This window comes from Oxyura jamaicensis, chromosome 2 (assembly GCF_011077185.1).
Source record: "Oxyura jamaicensis isolate SHBP4307 breed ruddy duck chromosome 2, BPBGC_Ojam_1.0, whole genome shotgun sequence".
In the NCBI taxonomy this organism is placed as follows: Eukaryota; Metazoa; Chordata; class Aves; order Anseriformes; family Anatidae; genus Oxyura; species Oxyura jamaicensis.
In genome coordinates, this window is record NC_048894.1 from 13,743,065 (window position 1) to 13,769,894 (window position 26,830).

At 38.6% G+C, this 26,830-nt stretch overlaps 2 long non-coding RNA genes across 4 annotated transcripts in view; one reads left to right on the plus strand and one right to left on the minus strand.

The window, feature by feature from the left end:
* Positions 1-26,830, minus strand: part of LOC118162265 — a 55,886-nt gene that overhangs the window by 20,459 nt on the left and 8,597 nt on the right. The window lies entirely within an intron of this gene.
* On the plus strand, positions 10,107-26,244 carry LOC118162267. Its single transcript, XR_004748368.1, has 3 exons — positions 10,107-10,220; positions 13,613-13,672; positions 25,992-26,244. It is a non-coding gene; the product is annotated as an uncharacterized LOC118162267 (long non-coding RNA).

Sequence of the window (26,830 nt, forward strand, 5' to 3'; positions counted from 1 at the left end):
AGGACAGCTACCTAAGTCCTAGATTTCCCGTTTCTCTTCCTTTTGCATAAAAGGAGCTAAGGCAGTAGAAGCTTTCCTACACAGCTTCATGTGTCACAGGTTTGGCACCAACAGCTACAACATGTCCAGCCCAAACGTAAGGTTTTCCAGCCGGCTTTGAAACAGCGTGTGTCAAAAATACTTCCCTGTGAGGAGATATGTAGTGTTTTTTGGGGGGCGGTGAAGGGTCTCTATTTTAGTAGTAAACTTAGTCTATTGCACAATTTTGATTACACTGTGTCTGTTTCAATCAACTGTTTCACTCTTTGATATTCAATAATATATATATATATCATTTTCTCCTTAAATCTACCATCAAGAACACCAATTACTATTTTAATAAACTTTTGTTGAAAACACAAGTTTTACCAATCTCAAAGGCTCTCATCTCTGAGTACACCAAACTAATTAGTAATTTAGCAGGAGTAGAGGGAAAAGGTTTACTTCAGGCACTTTGGTAGACAGAGACAAAGAAAAAAATTATTTCATATGTATTAATACGTTTAAAAACAGAATTAATGACCTGAAGCCAAAGCAGTACCTGGGATGATTTTATGAAATCAGTGTTTAATTTGAAAACATTTATACACTGAAAAATATTTAACGAAACTAACAAGGAACAAAATTGTTTCCCCTCAATGAAAGGAAAACAAGATTAATAAATAAGTAAAGTATGTAATAGGACAAAGACAGTATTAGACTCAATAGGATCAAAGACAGGCTAAAGCATAGCACTGTCTGCCTCCCACCATTGAAACAGGTAAATCTCATTAATATGTCCATCCCAGCTCCAACTGCAGACAGCCATTGTATTTGCCACAAACCCCATTTCTCTACTGTTTCACTAGCTGCTGTCTTACTGTGGGGCTTCTGATTTTCCTAGGGAAATTTGATGATTTCACTTTCAGAATAGTTTGTAATTGCATAACACAAGTCCATGCTATTTCTGAAGCTAGGGTGGACAATCTTTTTGTGGTTTTCAAGCAGAGCTGAACAGGAACTATTTCAGGCATATTCAAAGGAAGAGAGAAAAAACCTTATTTCATACATATTCACCTCCTAGATCAGTTCATGACCTAGTAGCCATGAATTGTGAAAATCTGTACCCTCTAAATCAAAGGTATATCAATTTTACTGTTTCCTTCACAGCCCAGAATGTACAACAGACTTTGCCACTTCTTAGCAGACTACAAGTCTACCTAGCTTGAATTTCTTTCCTCCAATAGTCCAGTTTCAGGGAAGTAGGATATTTTCTACAGTAATATTTGTATACAAGCATTTTTTTTATTGTTTTGTTCATGCAATGATGTGTTAAGCATCAAAAATCATTATCCAGCTAGTTATCATTGCTTATGATGTGTTGACAGCTGCATGCATAAAATCAAATGAATGAACATATAGAAAGGTTTTTATTTGTGATTAGAAAGAAGGAAAAGACATCCCAAGAGTAATTAAACGTATGCTATTGTCCTTTATTTTTTACATTTAGTCTTTCAAACAAGCAACTTACATGATGAGAACTTTCAAAACTTCTGCAGAATCCTAGAAAATTAGGAAATTATTCCATGAGCTGATAAAAAGTCTGGTTTTGAGGTCTTTAAAAATCCAGTTTGTACATCACTACCTTGAATTGCTATGCAAGTTATTTTTAAATGGAATGAAATGATAAGTATTTGTATTTTAGTGAGACCTGGTGAAAAGTATGGTATTATAATTGTACCTTTCCTTGGATAACTCAATCTTTTTTTTTTTTACAGTGTCAAAAATAAAGATAATATCACTGCACAGTTCTTCCAATCAAACATTACAGTTCACTTAATGTTTTAAGGTATTTTTTTTTTCTGTTTTGGTGTCACAACCCTGTTCTCACCTCTTGTAGGAACCAAAATGTCAATATCAAATTGAATGTAGTGAAAGGATTTCACAGCTTTTTTTTCATACTTACATAAGATTAATCTCACCTCTATTAGATATCACTGAGTGTGTATAAAAGTCCTAATCTGTTAGGTGGCTGGTAGAAAATTAATGAATGAAAAATGAAAAAATGAACAGTTAAGGACTTGATACTCCACCTGGACTGTCACAAGTCCACGGTACCAGATGGGATCCACCCAAGGGTGCTAAGGGAGCGGAAGAACATGACAGTTGAGTCACTTTCCATCATTTATCAATGGTCATAGTCAACCGGAGAGGTTCCAGGTGACTGGAGACTTACTAAAGTGACACTCATCTATAAGAAGGGTTGTAAAGAGGACCCGGGAAACTCCAGGCCTGTCAGCTTGACCTCACTGCCATGGAACAAATCATCTTGAGTTGCAATCACACAGCATGTGCAAGACAACAAGGGGATCAGGCCCAGCCAGTGTGGGCTCATGAAAGGCAAGTCCTGCTTTACCAACCTCAACTCCTTCTATGACCAAGTGACCCACCTGGTCGATGAGGGAAAAGCTGTTGACATAGTCTACCTAAACTTCAGCAAGGCCTTTGATGTGGTCTCCCACAGTATTCTCCTGGAGAAGCTGGAAGCCCATGGGTTGGACAGCTACATTCTTAGCTGGGTTAAAAACTGGCTGAGCAGCTGGGCCAAGACTTGTGGTGAAAGGAATGAAATCCAGCTGCTCACTGGTCACCAGGGGTGTTCCCCAGGGGTCAGTGTTGGGGCCCATCCTCTTTAATATCTTCACTGATGGTTTGGATGAGGGAATTAAGTGCACCCTCAGTAAGTTTGCAGATGACACCAAGCTGGGAGAAGTGTTGATCTGCTGGAGGGTAGAAAGGCCCTGCAGAAGGACCTGGACATGTTGGATCAATGGGCAGAGGTCAATGGGCGGACGTTCAACATGGCTAAGTGCCAGGTCCTGCACTTTGGCCACAACAGCCCTATGCAACACTACAGTCTTGTAGCAGAGTGGCTGGAAAGCTGTGCAGAGGAAAAGGACCTGGGGGTGTTTGTCAAAGTTCACCTGAACATGACCCAACAGTGTGCCCAGGTGGTCAGGAAGGCCAGCAGCATCCTGGCTTGTATCAGGAATAGTGTGGCCAGCAGGACCAGGGAGGTGATTATCCCCTTGTATTCTGCTCTGGGGAGGCTGCACCTCGAGTACTGTGTTCAGTTTTGGGCCCCGCACTGCAAGAAGGACATTGAGGCCCCAAAGCATGTCCAGAGAAGGGCTACAAAGCTGGTGAAGGGTCTGGAACACAAGTCCTGTGAGGAGCAGCTGAGGGAACTGGGGTTGTTTAGTCTGGAGAAGAGGAGGCTTGGGGGAGACCTTATTGCTCTCTGCAACTACCTGAAAGGAAGGTGTGGGGAGCTGGGCGTCGGCCTCTTCTCACAGGTAACTAGTGATAGGACTAGAGGGAATGGCCTCAAGTTGTGCCAGGGGAGGTTCAGGTTGGAAATCAGGAGAAATTCCTTCTCAGAAAGAGTGGTTATGCAATGGAATGGGTTGCCAAGGGAAGTGGTGGTGTCACCATCCCTGGGGGTGTTTAAGGGAAGGTTGGATATGGTACTTAGGAACACGGTTTAGTGGCTAATATTAGTGGTAGGGGGATGGTTGGACCAGATGATCTTGGATATCTTTTCCAACCTTAATGATTCTGTGATCCTATGAATAGAGTCAGAATGGAATTTTTGCCCTGGAAACATTTTTAAGACATGGGCATACTTTGTCCTAATTGATTGAAGTATAGATAGACAAAGCAAAATACAGAGCAAAGGAAGAAAAACTTCATAGTTCATTTCAGGTGGGGACTAAAGGTACCATAGGGCTAAGGACCAATACACACAGCCTGGGCTGCCCTTCTTGGCCATCTAAGACCTCTCAAGGTTCTCTGGCACTTTCAAAGCCATTCTCAGTATACATCCATCCCCATGCAAGCCTCTAGGTACTAAGGTCTTTCTTCTCACAATGTCACACATTGAAGGAGTTAGTCAGAGCTTGAGTACAACCTGGATCCCTCAAGTAGGATTCACAACTGTAAGGAATAGCCTTTCAGCACAAGTTAGTCTAGTAGGCTTAATCTGGGTATCCCTCTACCTTTTCAAGTCTGCCTTACCACAAGAAGACCACTTATGCAAATAGCAGTAGAGATTTGCAAAAGACACTAAAAAGATACAGATGCACATGGAAATGCAGAATGTGAAGAGAAATACAAATTTAACTGGCAGACAAAGACAGACCCAGCTACTAGGAGTAATACATACACATCCTCTTAGAATACCTGTTTGCAGGCGTGATCCCAGGTGAATTCAATTTCTTTTTTTCTAGATCACCTGTTTGATTCAGTCTGCTCCTTAGCTGCTTAAGCTCTTCTCCCCTTTTAGTTTAGCCCTTCAGAGCTTTCTTTACTCCTAGCTTGATAAAAAGGCTTTTATCCTACCAGCCAACTTCTGAAATCCTTTCTTAGATGTCCATCATTGTCACAACTCTCCACATACACTGGAGTTGGCCCCTGCTTTGGGCTGGACATTCGTATGGGTAGCTGACCACTGTACACATTATATTACACCTGTAATCCAGTTTTGAGACATAATGCCTTTGAGGTTTTTTGTTGTTTTGTTGTTGCTCATTTTGTTTTGGTGGTCTGGTTTTGTTTGTCTGAAGTATCCAAATTCCTGTAAGTGTTTTGTACAACTTTTATGTCAAGTGATTTGTCCAAAGGGACACAGACACTTTTCAGAAGAGGGTGTCCTCTCATTCCCAGAAAGATCTGTTAATTACCTCAGCATTCTTCCTTTCTGAGAGCTATAAGGCAACAGAATTATTGCATAATAACTGTGCTTAGAAGCACTTGGACCATGCAAAGTGAAGAACTGTAAATTGACATATGGAAAGCTGACCTGAATTGAAAGAAAATATGTTTTTCAGTCACTTATTCTCTGAGCTGGAAAATTTGAATTCCAAACCACAGATAAATGTAACCACTAGCAACTATTATTTTTAAAAGATGAATAAATGAACTTTCCGCAAGCTGGGGATACAAGTATTACAGTGGGACAGTATAATTTAAAAACAATCTGAAATAAGGAAAGTCACATCTTATTTCATTTTCTTAATTTTACTTGTAAATTTTTACCAACATGCCATAAGTAAAATGTTTTCAGGACACTTTAAGCATTTAATCTTTTGCCAGTCACAGTCACATAAGTGGGATTTCTGAGTAGGCCGCTTTCTTGGATTTGAGTCCAAATGACAGAATTATTCAGATGTAACACAATTATGTTTGTCCAGTTATGATGGCCATTTAATGAGCTTCAGCAAGGAAGAAGGAAGTTAGCTCTACCTGTCTAGTCAGGGTTTTAATATGCCATAATGCTAACATAATAAATAATTTAAGTGCTGAAATATTACAAAGCTAAGACTTTCCCACTGACTCAGTAATGTGGATTGTCACGCATGGAGACAGCCATTAGAAATCCAACAGATAACAAAGTGAAAAAGAGTAGATCACAATACTTGACTGCTAAATAGTTAAAAATATGCTGTCTTTCTTCATAGGAATGTGTTACAGTTTGAGATAGTTGTAACTTGCACTTGACAGATATTTATGTGGCTCTGTCTATAGGTATGCTCTCCTGTGCCATGTTGCTAGAAGGCACAGTCCTGGGGAAGAGTGAATGAATGAATGAAGACAGGGAGCATCTCATGGTGTAAGGAATCATACACTGCCCTATTTTAAACAGAAAACCCAAATGATTTCTATCAGACACAAAATTAACCCAGCGGGGATTTCTGACTGTTCCAGGCAGAAAACTACTTTATTCATAAGAATAATTGGATATTGGAGAGATTGTCATGTTTCACATCGTGAGTTGTAAATGTCGGCTCATCCGTAAAGGATTATCATGGGGTCTGTATGTTTTTACCAAGGCAATTATGCAGCTGGTTAAGTTCAGCAATGCCCTGAAACCTAGCTCTAGGAAAGAGTCAAGGTCCTCAACCAACAGAAGTTATCCTCTTCGGTGTCAAGCAGGAATGAAGTTGGCAACACTGTGCTAGGAGGCTCCTCTGTCACTGACAACACTGACCAGCTAAAAGAAAATGGAAATCATGCTATCAGGAGAAATGTATGGATGGGAAGGATGAAAGGACTGTCCACCTTTAAGAAAGAAAAGTGAAAATTAGCCTTGAGTTACAGTCCTCCAGGAATTAAGGAAGGGTATGATTTTTTACATCTGTTGAATTTTCCAAGTCTTCTTTTCTTTTTGATGACAAAAATACATAATTCAAAGACAAAACATTTTTCTGCCACCATAAAAAGTTCACAAGTTATGAGGTAATTGCATTAGCACGCTGAGAAAAGAGGAGAGTATGCAAGAAATCCTGATTGGCATTTCTCTGTTTAAAAGGAATTATTTTCCAATACCTGAGCATGCCCAGAGGAGCTAGTCTCTGAGCAGCTGTGAAAGAGAACCTTTTTACATCAGGGTTAGTGCAGGGAGCTCATTAGCACAGCCTCAACCTTCAGCTAAACAGCCTTGTTTGCATATTGAAGCAATAGAATGTGAAGGTGTTAAAAAGGAAGAATTGCAGCCGCTACTCCTGACTGACATGTCTATCTGGGCTCTTGTGTTTACAAGAGAATAACGAAGCTGCCCCAAAGCCCCTACTGGGCCTGATTATTATGCAGAGGCTTCTTAGATTATGTATAATTGATATCCATTTTCCCTCCAGCTAACCAATGGCAGCTCTCAGGAGTAATGCTCACTCTCCTGCATCTTACCAACCAAGCAAACACTGGAAATTGCTATCTTTTACTAAGTTTAATAATTTTTAAAGACCAAAAATTGACATTTACATTTTTCAGAAGCACAGATAACTGCACTGTTGGTGGGGTTTTCCTGCTAATAACAATCAAACAGTGGAGATTCTATATGTAAGGGTGATGTTGGTTTGTGTATAATTTCATTATATTTATATACCTACACATTCTATGGATTGTATATATAGTGTGTGTGTTTGTCCCAGCTTTACCATACATTAACAATATGGAAACAAAAAGCAAAGGAAAGTTCAGAAAGCTCATTTTCTTACCATTTTTGTAAAAGATTTGCAAGGTGAATTATGCAGGCAAGGACATTCCTTCAATTACATTTACTGGTCCCCTTTCTATACTTACAATAGTTATCTCCATCCTCACAATTTAGGCCAAATGTTCAATTCCTAAACCTGACACAGGCATGAAATTGAGTAGTGCAGTGCTCATTTTTTGTTGCTCAAACATTTCTCTGCTCATGCAAGAAAAAATCCAATTGAAGTTTTTCCTCAAAAATGAGATATTACATTTGGCCTTTAAATTACAAAGAAATTATGAAACACAAGGGTTTATTTCATTGGTCAATTTTATTTTTCTCTTTTTTTCATCTGGTTCAGAGCTTTTGAAAGAATGTTTGTAGGGGAGGATTGGGCACCATAATTTTTAAGTTTTTTTCACTAAAGAGCTGATCTTGAAAATGAAATGTTAATAGCTTGAGATAAACAGGCAAAGCCTGTATAACACTCTCAAGGTACTGTACTTCAGTCCTGACCTTCAGCCTTTTTGCTGTTTTGGTCCTGGATATCTCTTCAGCACAAACTGTCAGTCACATGGAGATTTTTTTTTATCTAATAAATAGTTGCCAGAATAAGGATGTGTCCAGTCCAATCATTTGCATGTCACCTTTCTCTCCAGAGGTGAAGACCTAGCTCACTAATCCTTTCTGCTACCTAACCTTGCCAGAATTTTAATTTTAATCTGCTCTCTTAGGAGATGCAGAAGAAAATGCAAGGAATATTAATACATGGGCTGAGCTGGGCTGAATGTGAAAAGGTGGTAGTTCTTTCAGTCACTTAGATATATACCTATTCAAAAGTATAGCCATTATAAGAGAACTAAACCCCCTCTCTACGCACAGAGCAAGTCAAACCAGCAGAAAGGAAGACCCTAAATTAATTGAACCATTCGTACCACCTGAACCCCTACCAAAAATCTACATAATGTTTCCATCCACTGAAGATCCTGAGCAAAACTGGATAATAATAACCAAGGAGCATACAATCTTTACATAGCTGACTGACTTTTGTTCCAGCAACTTTTCAGAAACCAGAGGGCAGTCACAAAAAGCTGAACAGTTTGCAGCTGCCCTTACCTTACCATAACTGCCTTTATGTTACAGAAACACAAATAGACAGAAACAGACCGTAACAAAAAAAAAAAAAAAAAAAAAAAAAAAAAGATTCTGCCCACAGAAAATGCAAGTCCCAACAGGCAGTCATTCACATAATGACCTCCTGACCCATATTTAACAAAAGCTACACTCTAGTACTAAAAAAGACTGAAGTCAAATAGTCATTTAAGAGTTGCACCTTTGGCCAGTGGACCACAGGACTGCAGTATGTGCTATCGCACAAGGCTTTTAGGCCACATAATTACATTCGAAGCAGTGTTAGTCTTGCACTGACCATGTAGATCAGTTAAGAGAGGCAGGAAGTCTTTTTTTTTTTTTAATAATATAAGCTTCTCCTTTTGACATCAGCCTCTGCAAAGTGGTCACTGCTGTTCTGCAGAGTTAACTGGTCACATAGGTCTGTCTCCCCACCTTCTTTCAGGTGCTAACTTTCATTAAAATAACATTAAATTAAATATTAATTTATTACTTATTTATTATAGAGTTCTTTTCCATGCTAAGAACTGCTGAGCTTGCCTTACAGATACTATTTGATCTCTGGGAGGAAAGGAAGCAGCCTGCATGTCCGTGGATGGGAGGGGGTCGTGATTGTTATTGAGATGCAACCCACATTGTGAAAGAGTTCAGAAGCATACAGTAGTAAAAGTAAAGCTCAAGACTAGCCCTATTATAAGTCATGTTTATGATGTTCACATTTTCATTATATGTATTGGAGATGTCACCTGAAAGTATTTGAGATTTCCCCAGAACCTTTCCTTGACAAAAACATCATCAGAAGGACAGTGACACCTCTGCTTTCACACTCACTCTTATGCACACTGAAGCACAAGCCTTCTTTGTCTTCCACCAGTGTCTAAAAGAAGCTACAACACCTCCTTTTTCTTCAGAAATATAAAACCACCTCACTGTTTCAGGTTTGGGGACATCTCCTGCAGGTCTTTGTCATGAGGACAGAGCATGCCTACCTGTCCAATTTTGCCATTTGCAGAAGCTATCAACAGAGATAGGTACTAGCTTTAATAACATAAAATCTGGACTCTCTCTTATGGAGATGTGACTCATTTCCATCATTCTTTTGTTCTATAAGCATAAAATTGAGACAAAGCCACTATTGCTCAGTCTGCTTCTGGAGAACAGTCTGTGATTGTGTCTCAGCATAGACTCTGTTTCTCAGGATAAATGTCCTGAGGAGTGATTTAATGAATATTGAATGCTTTTCTTTTATAATGTAAAATACTTTCCCAAGTCCATTTACCATCATCACAGGGAGAAAATTTGTGCTGACTATCTGACAAAGGTCATAATCAGTAAATATGAAAGGTGATGTACAGATGAGAGCTTTGGTCCAGTTTGCCAGATGATCCATCAACAGTAATTAAGAAAAAATCATCAAAGTTTGGCCAGGGAAAGCATTTAAATATTAAGTAATATATACAGATATCTTGAGTTTAAAATCTAACTTAGAACCTCATAAGAGGTTTTCATTTTATTTTCATTTGCTTTTAGTTTACTCCAGATTTTTCTAAGCCTGTATTGGAAATTCCCCTTCCAGATCCAGCCACACATGGAAATTCTATATTGTAAATCTGCAACACATTTTTCTATTTATTCTCTGCTTATCATTTTTCTTGGTAGTGACAGGGGTCTTTTGAATCACAGCTTCTGTGCCACACTGATGGCACATGGCACACAAATGAAGCCGCAGCATGAAAAAGACTGCAGGACATGATTACAGCAAAGCATAAATGAAGGCTCAGGAACCTATGGTCCAGAATAAATTTTAGCCTGCCACTCAGTGTACTCTGCATTCATTACTATTCAGTGGAAGCACAAGACACAAAAAACAACAAAAAGTTTACTCCTACCACTAGAGATTCTCACCAGCAAAAAGGCAAAACAGTCCAAACTGGAAGCAGAGTAACTGTTGGAATGAATATTTAATGACTGCTTCAAGAGGTTAGCACAGGGAGGGTGGAGAACAAAGTCTGCCCTTCAAGGACTGCTCTTGTGTAAGGTCAGTGCAATTTGTTTAACAACACTATTGAAATATAACATAAACTCCCTCTTTATTAGATAGGTCTTCTTTGCTTTAATTTCTTGCTGCTGCCAGACTGACTCTATGAAACACCTGAAATTTCTGCATCCCAGAGAAACAGACTATGTTTCACTTTAAGTACAGAAGTACTGGTAGTCTCTTTAGCAGCCAAAATGATTGTTGTTCTACATTGTTGCCTACTTCAACAGAGGAACCTAACACAATCAGTTTGCACAGAATGCCTAGGAACTACCTCTGTTTTCCTTTTCTTTAGACTTTCTGGGCTATAACTGCTGTGTCCTGATCTGACTAATCACTGATCTCAGTGTCTTAGAAAGTGTTCTTGTGAAAAGAAGTGCCTCAGAATTTACATAACTTTGGGTACGAGAATCAAAAAGTATCTGCAGAAAAAGCAATGATGTTTGGAGAGACAGTAAAAGCACTGTTATGCAAGATCATCATTCTCCTAGCTCAGTGTGCTGAAATTATAGGTGCTAAGATTCTGATTATGTCCATAAAAACACAAGCCCAAAAGTTTTCTAGGTGCAGTCCCTTATTTATCTGTAAGTCTGTTACTCTTGAAAAGTCTTTTGTTATTTTTCATTTCTGTCATTGGACTTCCCTTAATGTCCTGCCAGATCAGCTGTACACATAGAATACTATAAAGACAAAAGAAAACTTCCACAGCCAAACATAATTCGCTTGGGCTGTTTTGTTCCTCAGAAGCCCTTTTTCAGGCAGCACCTCATTGCTGCAACAAATTAAACACCAAAGGCCTGCTCTGGTAATGAAGTGCTATGGATTTGCAAATGCTCAAAGGGCATTACATCTATTACCTGAAAGAAAAATGAGGTGAGTGCTCAGCACAGGAAAATTAGCACAGCAGCACTGTCAGAGGCCAATCTTCCTCTGGTGCTGTTGTGACATTAGAAAAGTAACATTAGAAAATCAAAAAATTACTGGTGGTTCACATTTCACTGGGCCAAATAACCATCTCTAAAATTGTGCTTGAAATCAAAAGAGGAGATAGATTTTGCACCTGAATTGTATGCATCTTGTGTTTGGTTACACACAAGTTTGGTTAAACCAACAATTCACAAAGACTGGCTTCAGCCTGAACTTTTTAAGAACTTAGAGAGGCTTAGATTCAAATATAAAACAGTCGCTAGTCTGTTTTGATTCTCCCTTTTTCCAAGACTTTTTTAACTTTTAGCGTGTTCTGAAGGAATAATTGTGATGCTTATGTTATTATTCAAGTGGGTAAATGAACTACATTCTACTTTATCTCAAAACATTTTTGCATTTTGCCAATGATGACAGTTCTGTAATGATAACAACATTTCCAGATGACAGGATGGACAGATGTCTTTGGCTTTAAATCGTAACAAGAGGATCATAAAAAGAGGATGGGCAAAGCTCTATACATTCATAAATATGGCATTTCCTGAGCCCCACTGAAATGTCTTGCAGAAGCATTCAGCATATGCCTTCTCTGACACTTAAGGCTCAACCCGAGCCTGTTACATCAGTTTTTTATGTTATGCTAAGATCTCTGCCACCTAAGCTCCACAGTTCTTTGGAGAGGGAGAGACAACAACTGCTCTGCAACATGCTACTGTTGGCCCTAACTCTTACTTGTGGAGATGGATTAAACACCAGAAATCATTCGCCACCAAATACATCAGCTCAGTTATTGAAGAAGGGATACTTCAAGACTGAGCCAGAGCTCGTCTCCTTGAAATGTAGGCATCTCCACATCAAAATGTTCCTCTGAATCCACAGAAGTCACTCTAATTTATTTTCAGTTGCAATTACTGCAGTGCCAAGTAGATTGTATTGTCCACACAGAGAGCTTGGGAGCTCAATAGGAAAAATGCATCCCTTGACCCTTATTGGAAATTCACCTCTGGTCAATAAAGGAGAAAAAGAAGAATGTATGGTGAGGTTTCCTTTTAAAGCAACACCAAGCAAGCAAGGTGTTCAACACATATTGCACACAAACACATACAAAGGCAATCTGTCCCTCAGCTTTTCCAAAATCAAGAGATATTCAAGCTGTACTCCAAGCTGTCTCTCCAAGCAGTACATCTTTCTTTCAATGCAGTAGAATTGCCGAAAGTTCCTTATCACAGGACCATATTATCGCCACTAAGCAAAACATGACTGTTTGATATTTCCAATTTTAAAATAATATATAACAGTATCTATGAACTGTGTTCCTGCCTGATTACAGGATATCATTTAACAAATTTCATCTGAGTAAGAAAGGGTTACATTTCACCTGATTTCCCTCACATTTCAGATATCTGTAAATATGCATACAGAGAAAGAAAAAACATAACTATAATTGTTTAATATATATATATATATATATATATAGTGGGGATATAGAGAGGGGGGAAGCATTTCATTCATCGAAAAACATAAATATTGAAAATAAGGTGGTCCAAAAGACAGCACACATCACACACATTATTGAGAGCAGCCCTGAGGAGAAGGATTTAGGGGTGTTGGCTGATGAGAAACTCAACATGAGACAGCAATGTGCACTTGCTGCTCAGAAAGCCAACCATATCCTAGGCTGCATCAAAAGCAGGATGGTCAGCATATCGAGAGTGTTTTACTCCATTCTCATGAGACCCCACCTGGAGTACCATATTCAGCTCTTGGGACCCCAACAGAGGAAGGACATAGACATATTAAAACAAGTCCAGAGAAGGGCCACAAAGATGATCAGAGAGCAGGAGCACCTCTGCTACGAAGACAGGCTGAGGGAGGTGGGGTTGTTCAGCTTGGAAAAGAGAAGGCTCCAGGGAGTCCTTACAGTGGCCGTCCAGTACCTAAAAGGGGACTGCATGAAAGCTAGAGAGGGACTCTTTGTCAGGGGGTGTAGTAATGGGAAAAGGCATAATGGCTTTAAACTAAAAAAGGGTAGATTTAGATCAGATATAATAAAGAAATTATTTACTCAGAGGGTGGTGAAGCACTGGAACAGGTTGCCCAGAAAAGTTGTGGAAGCCCCATCCCTGGAGGTGTTCAAGGCCAGGCTGGATGGGGCTTTGGTCAATCTGGTCTGGTGGGAGGCGTCTCTGCCCGTGGCCAGGGGGGTGGAACTAGATGGTCTTTAAGGTCCCTTCCAACCCAAAGCATTATACGATTCTGTGATTCTATGATGCTATGATGCTATCATAGGTGTCTGCAATAAGTGTATTGAAGCTGAGATGTCTTAGTCTAAATGTCTAACATTAAGATGGCTGAAATTAGATAAAATGAAGATCCACTGTGGTGATGTGGGGCAGAACAAGGCAGAAAAGAATTTGGGCCCATTTGGGAGTGCTGACACCACTTGTGTAAACTTATTTCTCTTACAGGCTTCAGAGGAGATATAATTCTGCCAGTACTTCATGAAGGATGAAGTTCTCCAATCACAGGTGACAAATGATAACTGTAACAGGAGAATATATCATGTTGTACATTTCATGAAGTAATTCATTGGAGAGATCATATATAAAACTCCATGGTGCTTATTCCTCCTCTTACAACAGATAAGCTACTGTATAAAATTTGGAAGTAGGGATCTAAGCACAACACAAAGGTTAGTTTGTACATATGCTAAGCAGCAGGAGACTTTCAGTAATAGACTGATCCCATACCCCTAATATGAGAACTTTTCTTTATGAAAATCACTTTTGCATATCATACCTTTGCATCACCAAGCTGTCCTTCTCAGTATCTCTCGTTTTGGTGGTGGGATTTATTCATGGATGTTAAATTAGAAATCTATAACCTTCAATACTAAAAAGGCTGAACTGGACTTTCTCTAAGCCTTTTGGGGGCTGCCATTGAGAGAAATAGCCATAGTAATTAAGTAGGTGGGACAACCACTTAAAATGAGATAGCACAGCTGCACATTTTTACACCATCAGAAAATCTTATGTATTTTTAAAAGGCAAATTTCACAAGATGAATTTTGAAAAACAAAAGGCTCAGACTGTGCTCAAGAGATTAAAAGTCTGGGCTTGGTCAAGGATCTGCTACCCTTGGAACACTCCATGAAATCTAACAAGCAGCCTATATTAAATAAATAAATAAATAGCATAGACAGTAAGGTCCCTTCTGAATTCAAGGTAACAAAACACCCTTATGTAGGGATCTGGAAATCCTTTTAACCATCAGTCATCAGTCCATTCATAGCTGCCATAGCAGAAAGCAACTGAGTTATTTCAAAGAGTGTCATTTCAGAATTCCCGCCAGAAAGTGGAGATGAAGGTTTTACATTATCAGCACAGAAAAAAGAAATCTGGCATAGACCTAGTGTAAACTAACAGTAGCAAAGAAAAGTGAGAGGCTGAAATTCATATGACTTTCTTTGTGCCATTCCATCTTGCTTTGTTATTATAGTTGCTAAGTTTGAATCATTGGAGCTCAGAATTGTCCCTTACCTTGGAGTCTGTCAGTCGTTTGTCTGGCATCTAGTAAAATGAGACCTTGGTCTGTGATTACGCTTCTTAGGCATTACAATACAAATGAGTACATAGTAAATTTATCGTTCATTAATGGTGTAATCTTTCCATAAACCTCTTCTTATGCAATAGATATTTCTCTCAGTAAACTTTCCTATATCTGATACCTAGGGACTTCATTAAAAACACAAAATGTATGAGGGAAGACTAAATCAACAAATACTTTTGTGATCATCTAAGTAAAAAAGAACAATGACCAACCAACTCCAATAGCAACTTTACTCTGAAACTCTGTACTTGCAGCACATTAAATTAGAAACTTCTGCTGCATGTTAATAAACAAAACAGGTAGTAGAAGTTGTGGTGATGAAGCTAGGACAGTCTACAGATGTCAAGTTGTGTGGGGAAAATGCCATTTTCACATTAGACTAATTTTTCTAAAAAAAAAAAAAAAAACTCTCCTCAAGTTCTTCAGAATATAGTGTTATTCTTTATGGCTTTGAACCATAATCTATTATTATCTTCTGTTCATGGTTACTTGAGAGTATATTTATCCCATTGACCATTCCAACTCCCTGAAATGAGTGCCACCTACCATGTAAAAAATAATTATAATTGTTATATATATTGATATACTTTGCTTCTAATAGAACAGAACAGTTCAATTACAGTAGACTCATTAAGTTTTTTTGCAATGTTGTTGCTTACTGAAACCTTATCTAAAACTGTGCTATGCACTCTAAAACCACAGTGAGAAGCATTTTTGTACTGAAAGGTTTGTCACCTAAACAAAGAAAATAGAGAATGAAAAACAGGATATGTTACAGGTGGGGAACTGAGACACAGACTGATTTCTTGACAAGTATTTTCCAAAGACATATAATAAATCAGGGGCAGAAGGTCTGAACCTTTCAGATCTCTTATTCCCTATTCAGTCCCTCCACAATTTCTTTCTATTTTATTGCCTCTTCCACATTTTACTTCTCCATACACATGATCAAGATAACTACTACAACAATGATGCTATGCTATTATATAGCACTAAGGTTGAATAAAAATGCAAGATATGGATGCATCAGTTTTATGCTGTACTATCAAATGTCACAGATCTCCACCCATAACAGTACTGCATCACTGTTCCCATAGTAACAAGATAACATAAGACACTTCAGTGTATGTTACTGTCTCTGAAAGAGTCCAACCTCAAGATGAGAATACCATATTGGACATCATAAATGAATTTTGATTTGTGCTTTTCATGCAAAATATATCTCCAAATGATGTACCCAGTTGAATGGCACAGTAATTTAATTGGGTGATAGGAAAGACAACATTATAGAGAGAAAACAGGTTTGACAATGGTATGGTATGACAAAGGTATGACAATGATCTCAAAATGCTTTTCTTTTTAGATAACAGGAGCTAAAAGACAATGTATTCTCATACCAAATTAAAATACAATGTTTATAGTAAATTGACAGGAAGGAATTAGAGGATGTTAGCGACATATAAGATTCAGCAAAACAGGGTAGAGGAATTTAAAAATAGAGTTGTTGCTGAAATATATCTGATGGTTAGGAAAAAGGTGTGATATGAGCTCATTCATAGTACCTGTATAATGGTAGCAAGCCAAGAGTTTGTCACGGTAGCTAAGATCTGGGGGATGACAGACACAGCAAGTACAAGAACCCAACAAGGTCCAGCGGAGCTGAAAAATAACAGCAGGTACAATGGGCAAAGAGCTGACTTACATGAAGTGATCGAAAAGCTGCTGGGGTTAAGTACATGGAGACTGTAGAGGGGAGGAAAGAGGGGGTGTTACTGTAGAGAGAGATAAAAAGAAATCACATACAAGGTGTAGACAAATCATACCAGTCCTTCTCCAGGAACCATTTTCACCTCTCCCTAAAATTTGACCTGAGGCAGAGCAATCCCACACAAACCTCTTCCCACTGCTGAGGTACAAAGCTCACCACATAAGCTCACTTCCTTAGTTCATTTTTAGAATGTTTTTCAGGATATCAGTTGTTTCATAGAATAGTTTGAAACATGAAATGTGTATAATGGGTTGTAAAACATGGGGAATTTTCTGACTGGCTCCCTATGTGTCAAGAATGTGATTGAAATAATGTAATATGATACTTTCTTATAATTCAATTACTTTGTTCATATATTTTGTCTGTTTATATATTTTGTCTACCTTTTGATGTCTAAAAGTTAAATTAATTCAAGGTCTGTGCAGTTAGAAGAGCCTCCCTCTGACTTCTAGAGAAATGCATGGCTGGGCTTGTATTCTCCTATCATATGTATCCCTTTTAATGGTTCAGACTTCAAGGGTCTGACAGCATTTCTTCATTTGATCAATAGCCCAAAAGGTTGCTCTGTGCTCTAGCATGTACAATGGAAGGGGACCAGCAGTGCTACCTCTCTCAAAAAAGAATTAAGACAAAGTCACTTCATTCCATGGCAGACCTACACGCCAGTTCTTCCTTTATGTTGAGTGTTGCTAAATCTGGATGGGAGCTCCATGCTACCACATTGAAGCAGCAGCAGTCCCTCACTGATGAGGTCAGCAGCCACAGGAGAGCACAAAGGGGGGCTTTAATCAGTCAGACCGTACCCAGTTGAGGAGAGATTAAATTGCCTCTGCTAAAATACCGGCCAGCCCTCACCACAAGGAAAGTCTTCAGTCAAATGGTCTTTTCTTCTCTCAAAACTTTGCTTTACATCATTTATGAGAGGAACCTGGGGAAACCTTTGTAAAATCATGAGAGCAGGGGATAGACTTGTGTGAAAGTATGAAAGTGTAGCTGTGTCTACTGTGCAATAGTTTTCCCCATAAAATCTCCTATTCTCCTATTCCTGTTTCATACAGGCTGGTGGGGACTCAAGGTTCTCTAATGAGAAAAGAATGAGTAAAAGCCAGAAACATAGACTGCAAACTGAGTTTCTGCAATATTTCTCAGGGGTTGGTTATGCTCCCAAGCTTAAATTACCACTCACTTATTGAAGGAAGATAACTGCAGTGAAGATGAGTACAGGCGTGTATCTGAACAAAAGTGAGATTTGCACTGAGTCGTCCAGTGATCTCACCCCTCTCTCAGTGAGCCAGTCCTCTGAGTTGCCCCATGAAAGCTTTTCTTCCTCTCTCACTGCTAACTGTGAGCATCCTTCTCTTCCACAGGTCTCTGCCATTTCAGGGCACCTGGTCTACAGCTGTCTTTTGCTCTAGCATTATTCAGGTTTCTAGGGAGCTCAGAAATGACCCTATGTTTTACACAATTCATTCAAGCTTTTTAACACAGCAAGAAATTTCTGCACCTGTTGTACATAGTACCTGTACTTAATATGTGATGCCAAAAAATGTCATGCCCTATCTGCAGAATATACAGCTGAATTGTATTTAATAACCAGCACATAGAAGAACAATACACAGCTAGAACATTGCCTCATAGTGGGGAAATGTGAAAATCTGGTAAATGGTAATGGAACAAAATTTAACAGTAAAAAGAAGTGACATATGCACTCTTTGTAGTAACTCTGACAGATAAATCTAGACAACTGTTATAGGTGTTGGACCAGCTATGGGACTGCTCCTGCTTTGCCTTGAAAAAGGAACATTCTGGAAGATACCAACTGGCTTCCAGCCTGTAACCCTAAGGTAGATTTGGCCCCACAAAACAAAATATTATTTAAATGGAGACTACTCAAATTTGCTGCATGAGACAGGTAAAGAAAAAGCTTTGAAAATGAATTCCCTCCTAACCAGGAAGAGTTTGAAGGGGATGTTTTTGTGGAGTGTTTGTTTTACTTTTACTTTTGTTTTTTGGACAGTTCCAAGTTTGCAATCCAGCAAGGTTCAGGGAGTTTCTGCATTATACTGGCTTTATATCTTTTGGTCCCTAGACCATTTTTCTTCTCTACATCACCTCCAACGTTTGGTCTGGGGGTTTGCTCTTTGCAGCATATCACATTCCTTCTCCTTTGAGAAACCTCTTTGACTGATCTACTGCCCAAACTCCCTGCTTGCTTTTTACCTATGTTTCAGCCCTTTCTGTTAGGGGAAAAGATATTTTTTATTTTCTTCCCAAATGTTCCAGCTGCAGACCAGATAAACTAGAACAAACAAATCAAGTGGCTATATCAGCATCTGTTGTGGTTTTACCCTGTTGGGCACCTGAACTCCACTGCAACCATTCTCACTCCCCCCTTTCTCAAAAGAAGAGGAGAAGAAAAAAGTACAATGGAAAGAAAAAAAAATAAAGAAAAAGAAAGACAGAAAGACAGAAAGACACAGAAAGACACAGATAGACACAGAAAGACACAGAAAGACAGAAAAGGCCACGCAGAAGCACAAAGGGAAGAAAAAGTTATTCTCTGCTTCTCAACAATGAGCAATGTTCAGCCACGTCCCAGGAAGCAGGGCCTCAATAACCATAGCAGTTGGCTGGGAGGACAGACATCTTCATAACAAAGCTCTTCCTCTCCTTCCCCTTTCCCACCTTTTATTGCTGAGTGTGACATCATATGGCATGGAATATCCCTTTGGTTGGTTTAGGTCAGCTGCCCTGGTGATGTCCCCTCCCTGCCTCTTGCCCCCCCACAGCTCTGGGGGGAGGGAGGTTTGGAGGGAGTCCTGATGCTCTGCCAGCACAGCTCAGTAATGGACAAAACTTTAATGCAATACCAATGCTGCTCTAGATACAAGTGCAGAGCACAACACTACATGGACCGCTGCAGGGAAAGTTAACTCCATCTCAGCCAGAGCCAGTGCAGCATCCTTGGTATGGAACAAGAAAATCTCTTCCTGTCATCAGGATTCCCACTTGTGGCTTCACATTGCCTATGAACTCTGGATGTGAAGTTTACATTGTTAGATGAATGCAAGGCCAGTGGTAGAGGATAGATACCAAAAGGTATAATCAGCCTTTGTAATCAGCCAGAAAGAAGTAGGCATCTTAGGGTGAAATCCATTTAACACATTTGAAATGCTTATTTTAGGCTGAGATGAGGAAAATCACAATTTTCAGGGGCTGGGTTTTGGCCAACGAGGGGTTTGCCCTCTTTTATTTTGGAAGGCACTACATTGACTTGATTTCCAGATATAAGTGGATCAAAAGTAGAAAATATATGATATTAACCTCTAATAGACTTTAAAAATTTGGGTTTCATTTCTCCTCTGGCTCTTGATCATGGCAGGGTTATATTAATTGCCTAAAAGATTTAGGACACTGACCTCTGGAAGAAATATCACTCTGTGATGAAAACTACCACCAATAAGTGAAGAATCCACTAAAGAACACATTAAGAGAAAGAGAATAATATTTTAGGACTTAGTTTAAACCCTGAGAGTTATGGAAAACAAACTACTCAGAATCTTTACATTCCTCATATTTTTCTGTTATAGTATCATATGCTTCTCTAATCACAACAAGTGAAAAAAATCTAATTAAAGACAATTGAAAATTGCCCACCCAGCTCTTTTTCTTAACCTTTCCTGAAAATTTGAAAGACCTTGCAGTTGGACAGCTGGGTATTCTGTAACATAATATCAGTAATCCTCTATAGAAAATGGAATAATTTCTCAGCAAGATTATTCCAGTCCTCAGGTTAAACAAATCATATGCATATTTTCCTTCAAGCCTGTTGGAAACTACTACTATCTCATAAGTGTGTTTATTGAATAAGGAATGTTTATAGTGAGTACTGAGTTCCTTGGAAGTTTCTCTTGATATAGCTTATAACTTTTGGTAAATCTCCCTATGATCTTCCTAAACCATTCTGTTAGGAATATACAAAAAGTTGTCATAGGCCTGAAACTGTTAGCACCATAATATCACATTAAGCTGCAAAAAAAAGAGAAATACAAAATGATATAGTAGATACTTACAGTATTTCTCCTCTGCTTGTCTCAAAAGTATCAGTTCCAAAAATGTTAATTTCTGAAAAGACTCAAGCATAATGTGCTTTGCTCTGAATAGGTGTATTAGATTGATACCTAACCAGCTCTTTATCCAAACGCTCCTTAGAGATAAATGTTATCTTATTGGTCTACCAGTTGCTTATAATGTTGAATTTATAAACAGAAATGCACCTCCATGTGTCTAAAAGGATGTCAGTTTCCAAAGTTCTTTCAGATGCAGGAATACTCCAGAGTAACAAATTGTCAAAGTGCCCAAGGAAGCAGTCCTGTCCAGACATTGCACTGCATGCCAGTTATCCCCAAAGCCTCTCTGACACTATGGAGGAAAACATTTGCACCAGCCCAGGACACCACAATGCACAGCTGAGAGCAGGAAGCCCAGGATAGCCTACACTCAGACCATCTGCTCACAGCTCCCAAAAAACAGAATCCCCTGCAGCTACCCACTCACTCAAAGAACACATAGATTACTGGTTAAGACAGAAAAAAATGGAATGAGTCTTATTTATACTATCAAAATAAAATACTACAGCAAATTATTACAATATTGGAAAAAAATGCTAAATTTTAAGGATTCTCCCTGACATTCATGTTGTATCAGTTACCACAGATGGATAGAAATGTAGTCCTTTTACCCTAAAAATAAAAAATAAAAATAAAAAGATAAAAAAAAAAAATCCTATCATTTCTTTGCTAAAAAGCAGTGATCTTCTCCAGCTATTGCAACTTAACAGAAATGCTCTTCAGCTCAGCCAAAATCCCTGCAAACTCAGTTCTCCTTAGTGCCCACTTAATTTGTGGATTCCCTGCATCTTTTCTAAAAATAGTTCTTCACAGAATTGGTAGGTGCAGTCTGTGCTAGCTGCCCTCGGTTTCCCACGGCTGAACCTGGAACCCACTGCTACATGACTCAGTTTTCTTCACAGTGCATAGGGGAGAATGCAGGGTTGCTAAGAGCAAATGAACAACTCAGAGGAAGAGTGTCAGAAACCGATGATGTATAAGAGTAATCCTTTGATATGTCCTCTCAGCTTTTGGCAGCTATAGGTTTAGAAACTTCCTCCAGTGAAGACTGATTGAGGAAAATTATATCTAATAGCTACATATATATATGTGAGTGTATATGCACACAAACATATATATATAATAAACACTTATAATTTTGGACTCCTTAACGCTTGTGATAAAATGTTCTATGCATTGTTTCATCTGCTTCCTGCTACCTTATAATTTCAGTTCCCTTACTGGTTTTTGTATTGTGAACAATGGTGGGAGATGATTCCCCATCAACTTCTCTGTTCATAATTTTCTAGCTCTCTCTCATATATCTATTGCCTCTAATCGAATACCTCTTCTCTGAAATGAAATGTCTTAATCTATTTAATTTATCTTCACATAGAAAGCGGCTTCATATTTATTACCATAACTCTTGTTCTTCTCTCTGCATTTTCTTGCTGCTATATATACTTTTTCAGAGGTTATACCAATCCCATTGGCAGCTTTTAAGATGCAGGTTCACCACTGATTTACAGAAAGACGTGTGGCTGAATGCTGAACTTCTGGTCTCTGCTTCCTTCCTGACAGTGGGAAACCATCACAAAAACAGCATGCTGAGTAGGATCTGCTTAGGACTTTCTGATAGGAAATATTCAGAACAAGGAGATGCCACCAATAAATCCCACACCTCTTTGGGGTTTTACATGCTCCAGATCAGGATTTAAAAAAAAAAAAAAAAAAAAAATCATAAGGAATTCAAGCCTCAAAGCACAGGATACTCCATGGTCTCATATTGCATTGTATGCAGAGCACGCACTGGATCTGAGAGAGCTCTGGCTCTATTCATCTCTTTTTTTTCTGGTGACAATTCAAACCATCCTTCTCGGCTGCAGAAGAGCACTCATGAAGGTGACTGCTTCCAGGTACTTCTCCTCCCAAATGATGCCTTGACTGGCAGTGGAGGCACCCAACCCTCCTCTGGCTTGCAGGAGGGCTTCTTGTAAGTAGAGCAACTTCAAAAGAAGAGGTAGAGAGTGTCTTCTCTTCAAACTAGATCAGTAATGGAGTACTGTCTTCAAAGAGAAGAAACATGAATTTAAATTCACAGAACTAAAACACTAAACTATTGTTTTCTGCATGCTGGTCAAATGCTCCAACTAGTGAGCTGCTGAGAACTTTCCAGCTTTGTTAAAAAGGGGGTGAAAGGAAGGCAAAAGCAAATACTTGATTCAGTTTTAAAGCTCCAATCTATTAGGCCCTTTGCAATAACAGGGGCTCTATAAGGTATCTATCTTAAGCTCAAATGCTGAGGTATCCAAAAGTTATTCTTCACTCCTGAAATTGTCAACTTAAAAATCTATTCTTTGTAAATGCAGAAATGAAAATGGAAAATTGTACACTAATGATGTGACATTATTTGAAGAAAAGAGAAGCAAGACATTGCTTTCTGATTTTTTCTGGTATGCATGGGTTTCTGCTACTGTATAGCAGCAATAAAAGAGGGGAGTTTTATCCAACCTGACAAATTGCAGGGTCTACTGACAATGAAAGACAAGAATCTTGTTTTAGCTTTCTTTTTTCCTTTGCTTTGTTGGTAAATTTTTCCTCTAGATATTGGAAATTAAGAGAGCAAAAGGAAAGGCAGGCTTGAATTCATAAGAAATGAGGCTTTGATCTTAAAGAAGTTAAAAATCAGAGAGTAGGGAGTACACATATCACTAGGTCAGGGGAAGTGATGTCACACATAATGAGCAACAATGATACTTCTGAAAAAAAAACTAACTTCAAAAAATGCCTCCTAGATATTAAATCAAGGGGTATGTTTGCATGTTAACTGCCTCCAAGCAATCTTTTATATTAAACTACTCTTACGTGCAAGACTTCCAGATCATTTACAGGGCAAGTACTTAGGAAAACAGGGGCTTTCCAAGTGCCTGAAAAGATTGTCTGACTGATTGTCTGTCTACAGGTTTTCTTTTAAAGCTATTTTAAGTATATGATCCCATCCCAGCTATTTAACTCAGGAACCTGTCAATTACATGCTGCTTAATTGAAGTCTCATATACTGTAGGATTGCAAGCCACAAAGCAGCATATGAACAAAAATGTGAAGAAATCTACTGTGATTTCATTCTTCAAACCCAATTTGAAAAAGTCAGATTTCAGGTTGCACAACCCCATTGAGACTTAGGGACTAAAAACTGGGACAATCAAACACGCACACCAAAATATATATATATATATATATATATATATTTCCTCTGTTGAAAGGCAAGAGGAGGTCTTTAATACCAGTTACTTGCTGGGGCTGATAGCAAGGGCTGTGGGTGGGGAGAGGACAATGAAAATTGAAAAGGGGAAACATATGAGTCAGTTTTTGTACTGCTGAGATAGTAAATGGAAGACTGACTGTGTGACATCTCCTTCAGAGACACTTTGCAGTCCTGCTTACTGTTGTTTGATTCTTTTTCTTCAAAGAGAAAATATGGGATACAAAACTGATTCAGGGTCTAAATAAGGGAAAATACCATTAAAAGAGATTTTAAGAAAGGCTAGAAATAAACTCTGTATTTCCCAAAGGTTGGACTGTCATTCTGAACTAAAAACCCCTGAGGTTAATTAAAAACCTTGATTTCAACAGGCTATTTCAGAACCTAAAACATGGTGTTTTACAGAAATGAGAATGGCAGTATCTATTTCAATAAGCATTAAACAAATTTAAACTACTTATTTAATCAGCATACAAATGGATTTATATTCTCTCTCTGTTTATTGATTGATTGCAATAACAAGTGTGACCTCAGCTGGTGTAAATCCTTAGGACTCCATCAGCTTCAGGGGAGTAATGACAGTCTATATCAGCAGGGAGATCTGAACCAAAAAAGGATAAAGGATTTTACACAGCATATGACCATCCATGCTCTTAAATAGTATGAAATATGACTGAGTGAGCTCATATTAGCTGATGAGTAGTTATTTTAAGGAAGAAAAATCATCTGACGACATAAGCTCATGTAGCAGGTGGCTCACAATTATGATCATCCCCAAATGTTGTCAGAACTATGCCTAGCACCCTCTTTGATATTTACGGGGTAATTGAGTGTTAATTCCATTGACCTTATTTGCAGAATGTTTCGATCCTGGGAGCATTAGAGACAGAGAGGCAGCACACTTTACATAGCTGTCTACTGGATGCTTTTCTTTTTAGCATTTTTTTTTACCTGAGGCATTTCAGTCATGTAACTTCAGCAATCAATTTTGGTCCAAAGCAGCATAGGCCTCTGTCACAGAGAAGCAAGTATTTGCATGCAAGCTTGTTATTAAAGCACCAGGGAAAAGAGTGAGTCCACAAAAGCTTAAGAAAGAGAAATCTGAGTTGAATCATCACAGTCAGCTAAATTACTGGCCCTGTAATTAGCGTTTTTGGAGGTCTGTTAAATTCTTAATCCCTTTGCTGGATGTAATTGCTTTATTGAATCTAAATTAATCCAGTGTTTTAAGAAATAATCATACAATTCTAATGGCTACATAAAATTAAAAAAAAAAAAAAAAAAAAAGGAAACTAAGGAAACTACTTTGTTTGAGACCTAATTTAGATTAGACTCACTAAAACAGCCTTGGGAATGGTATTTTGTGCAGAATTTTGTTGGGGGAGGGGTGGATTTGGGGGTGGTTAATATTTTATTTACATAGTGTATGCAGAGTAGTTGTATTTAAAAATTCACTAGACTGGGAGCACTCACTGCATATGGAGAGTGAATCAGTGCCAGATCAGAACTGGATCCATGCCAGGACAGAAAGCCAGCGGTTAGACATCTGTAAAGTTTTTGATGGGAGACAAACCTAAAACACTTCTGTTCATTACATATCTAAGCTATTTCCTAGGCATTCATCTAGATCTGAATTTCCAGACCAAAATCACTGTATCTAAAGATGGACATTTACATATTTTGCAATGCACAGAAACTGTATTAGATCCCAGAAGAACTAACTTAACTTGAACATATACCACTGAAATACCCATGAGTAATCAGGTCATATCTGACCCAGTCTGGGATAGAAGAAAAAATATATCATCCAGGTGTCTGGGAATTCCAACACGACCAGGAATTACCTCATTATCCTACAGCACTATCCTCATCAGATAAAGAGGATGGGGGGAAAGACATGGAACACGAGAAGAAGAGCAGGTAAAAGGGAACTGGGGAGAAGAAAAAACATGTTGAGTCTTAATTGAGCTTGGAGAGGAAGCAGGAGGAGAAAAACATAGTTGGCTGGGTTATGATGTATTCTCTCTAGTGATCTACGTTTGCTGTGGATTAAAATGTGCTCTTGTTTCTAATATATATTTTATACCTTGTCTATCAAGTGTGAAGTCAAGGATCAACAAATTTAAGATATGGGCAAATTATGATGCTTCTTCAGAACCCATCTCTTCAGGCATCACTTTGTAAAGCCCAGAAGGCATTCTCCGGGGTGTGACTGTTGAGTCTACTCTGAGCCCCAGCTCAAGCAATATGCTGCTCTACTGTGTTACAATAAACACTTTAATGCTTTATATAATCCTTTATATGAATAATATGTAATCTTGATCCTCAGTGCTTCACCAAGAAATCATGACTGAATGAGTACAAAATGAGACTTTACGGTGAAATTTGGAAAGAGAAAGAGAAAAAGAAGAGCAGAGCCAGATACACAAACCAATGGAAATGCAATCCTCCTTCTTTTTCCCCTTCCACCTATAAAAGCAAGGAGATGTGGAAGGGTAGTAGGAGTGTCCCAGCACAAAGAACAGGTAGCAAGGTAAATAGATCACTGATAGCAAGTTTCCAAGAATTCATAAATGATGATAATGGTTGACATATATTTTGCATTCTGATCACTATTTTTGGAATATTTTACTACTTTTAAGAGAAATTTTAGATATTACATGTTTGTGTATATATTTAAAATTCCATATTCATATGCACAGACATGCAGGATCATCTCTTTTACAATTTGTTTTCAGCTGTTGAGGTTACAGCAGTATGAATGAGTATTTAGAATTAGCCCTGATGATAATGAAGGGGTGTTTGAAACTAGCCCAAGGTACTTAAATGTCCGGTTACCCTTGGGGAAACAAGTGTGTAATAAAGTGACATCTTTGAAATACAGGTCTTACAGTTGAACACTGCCACTTCAACAATGAAGCATGACAGATGCTCAAAG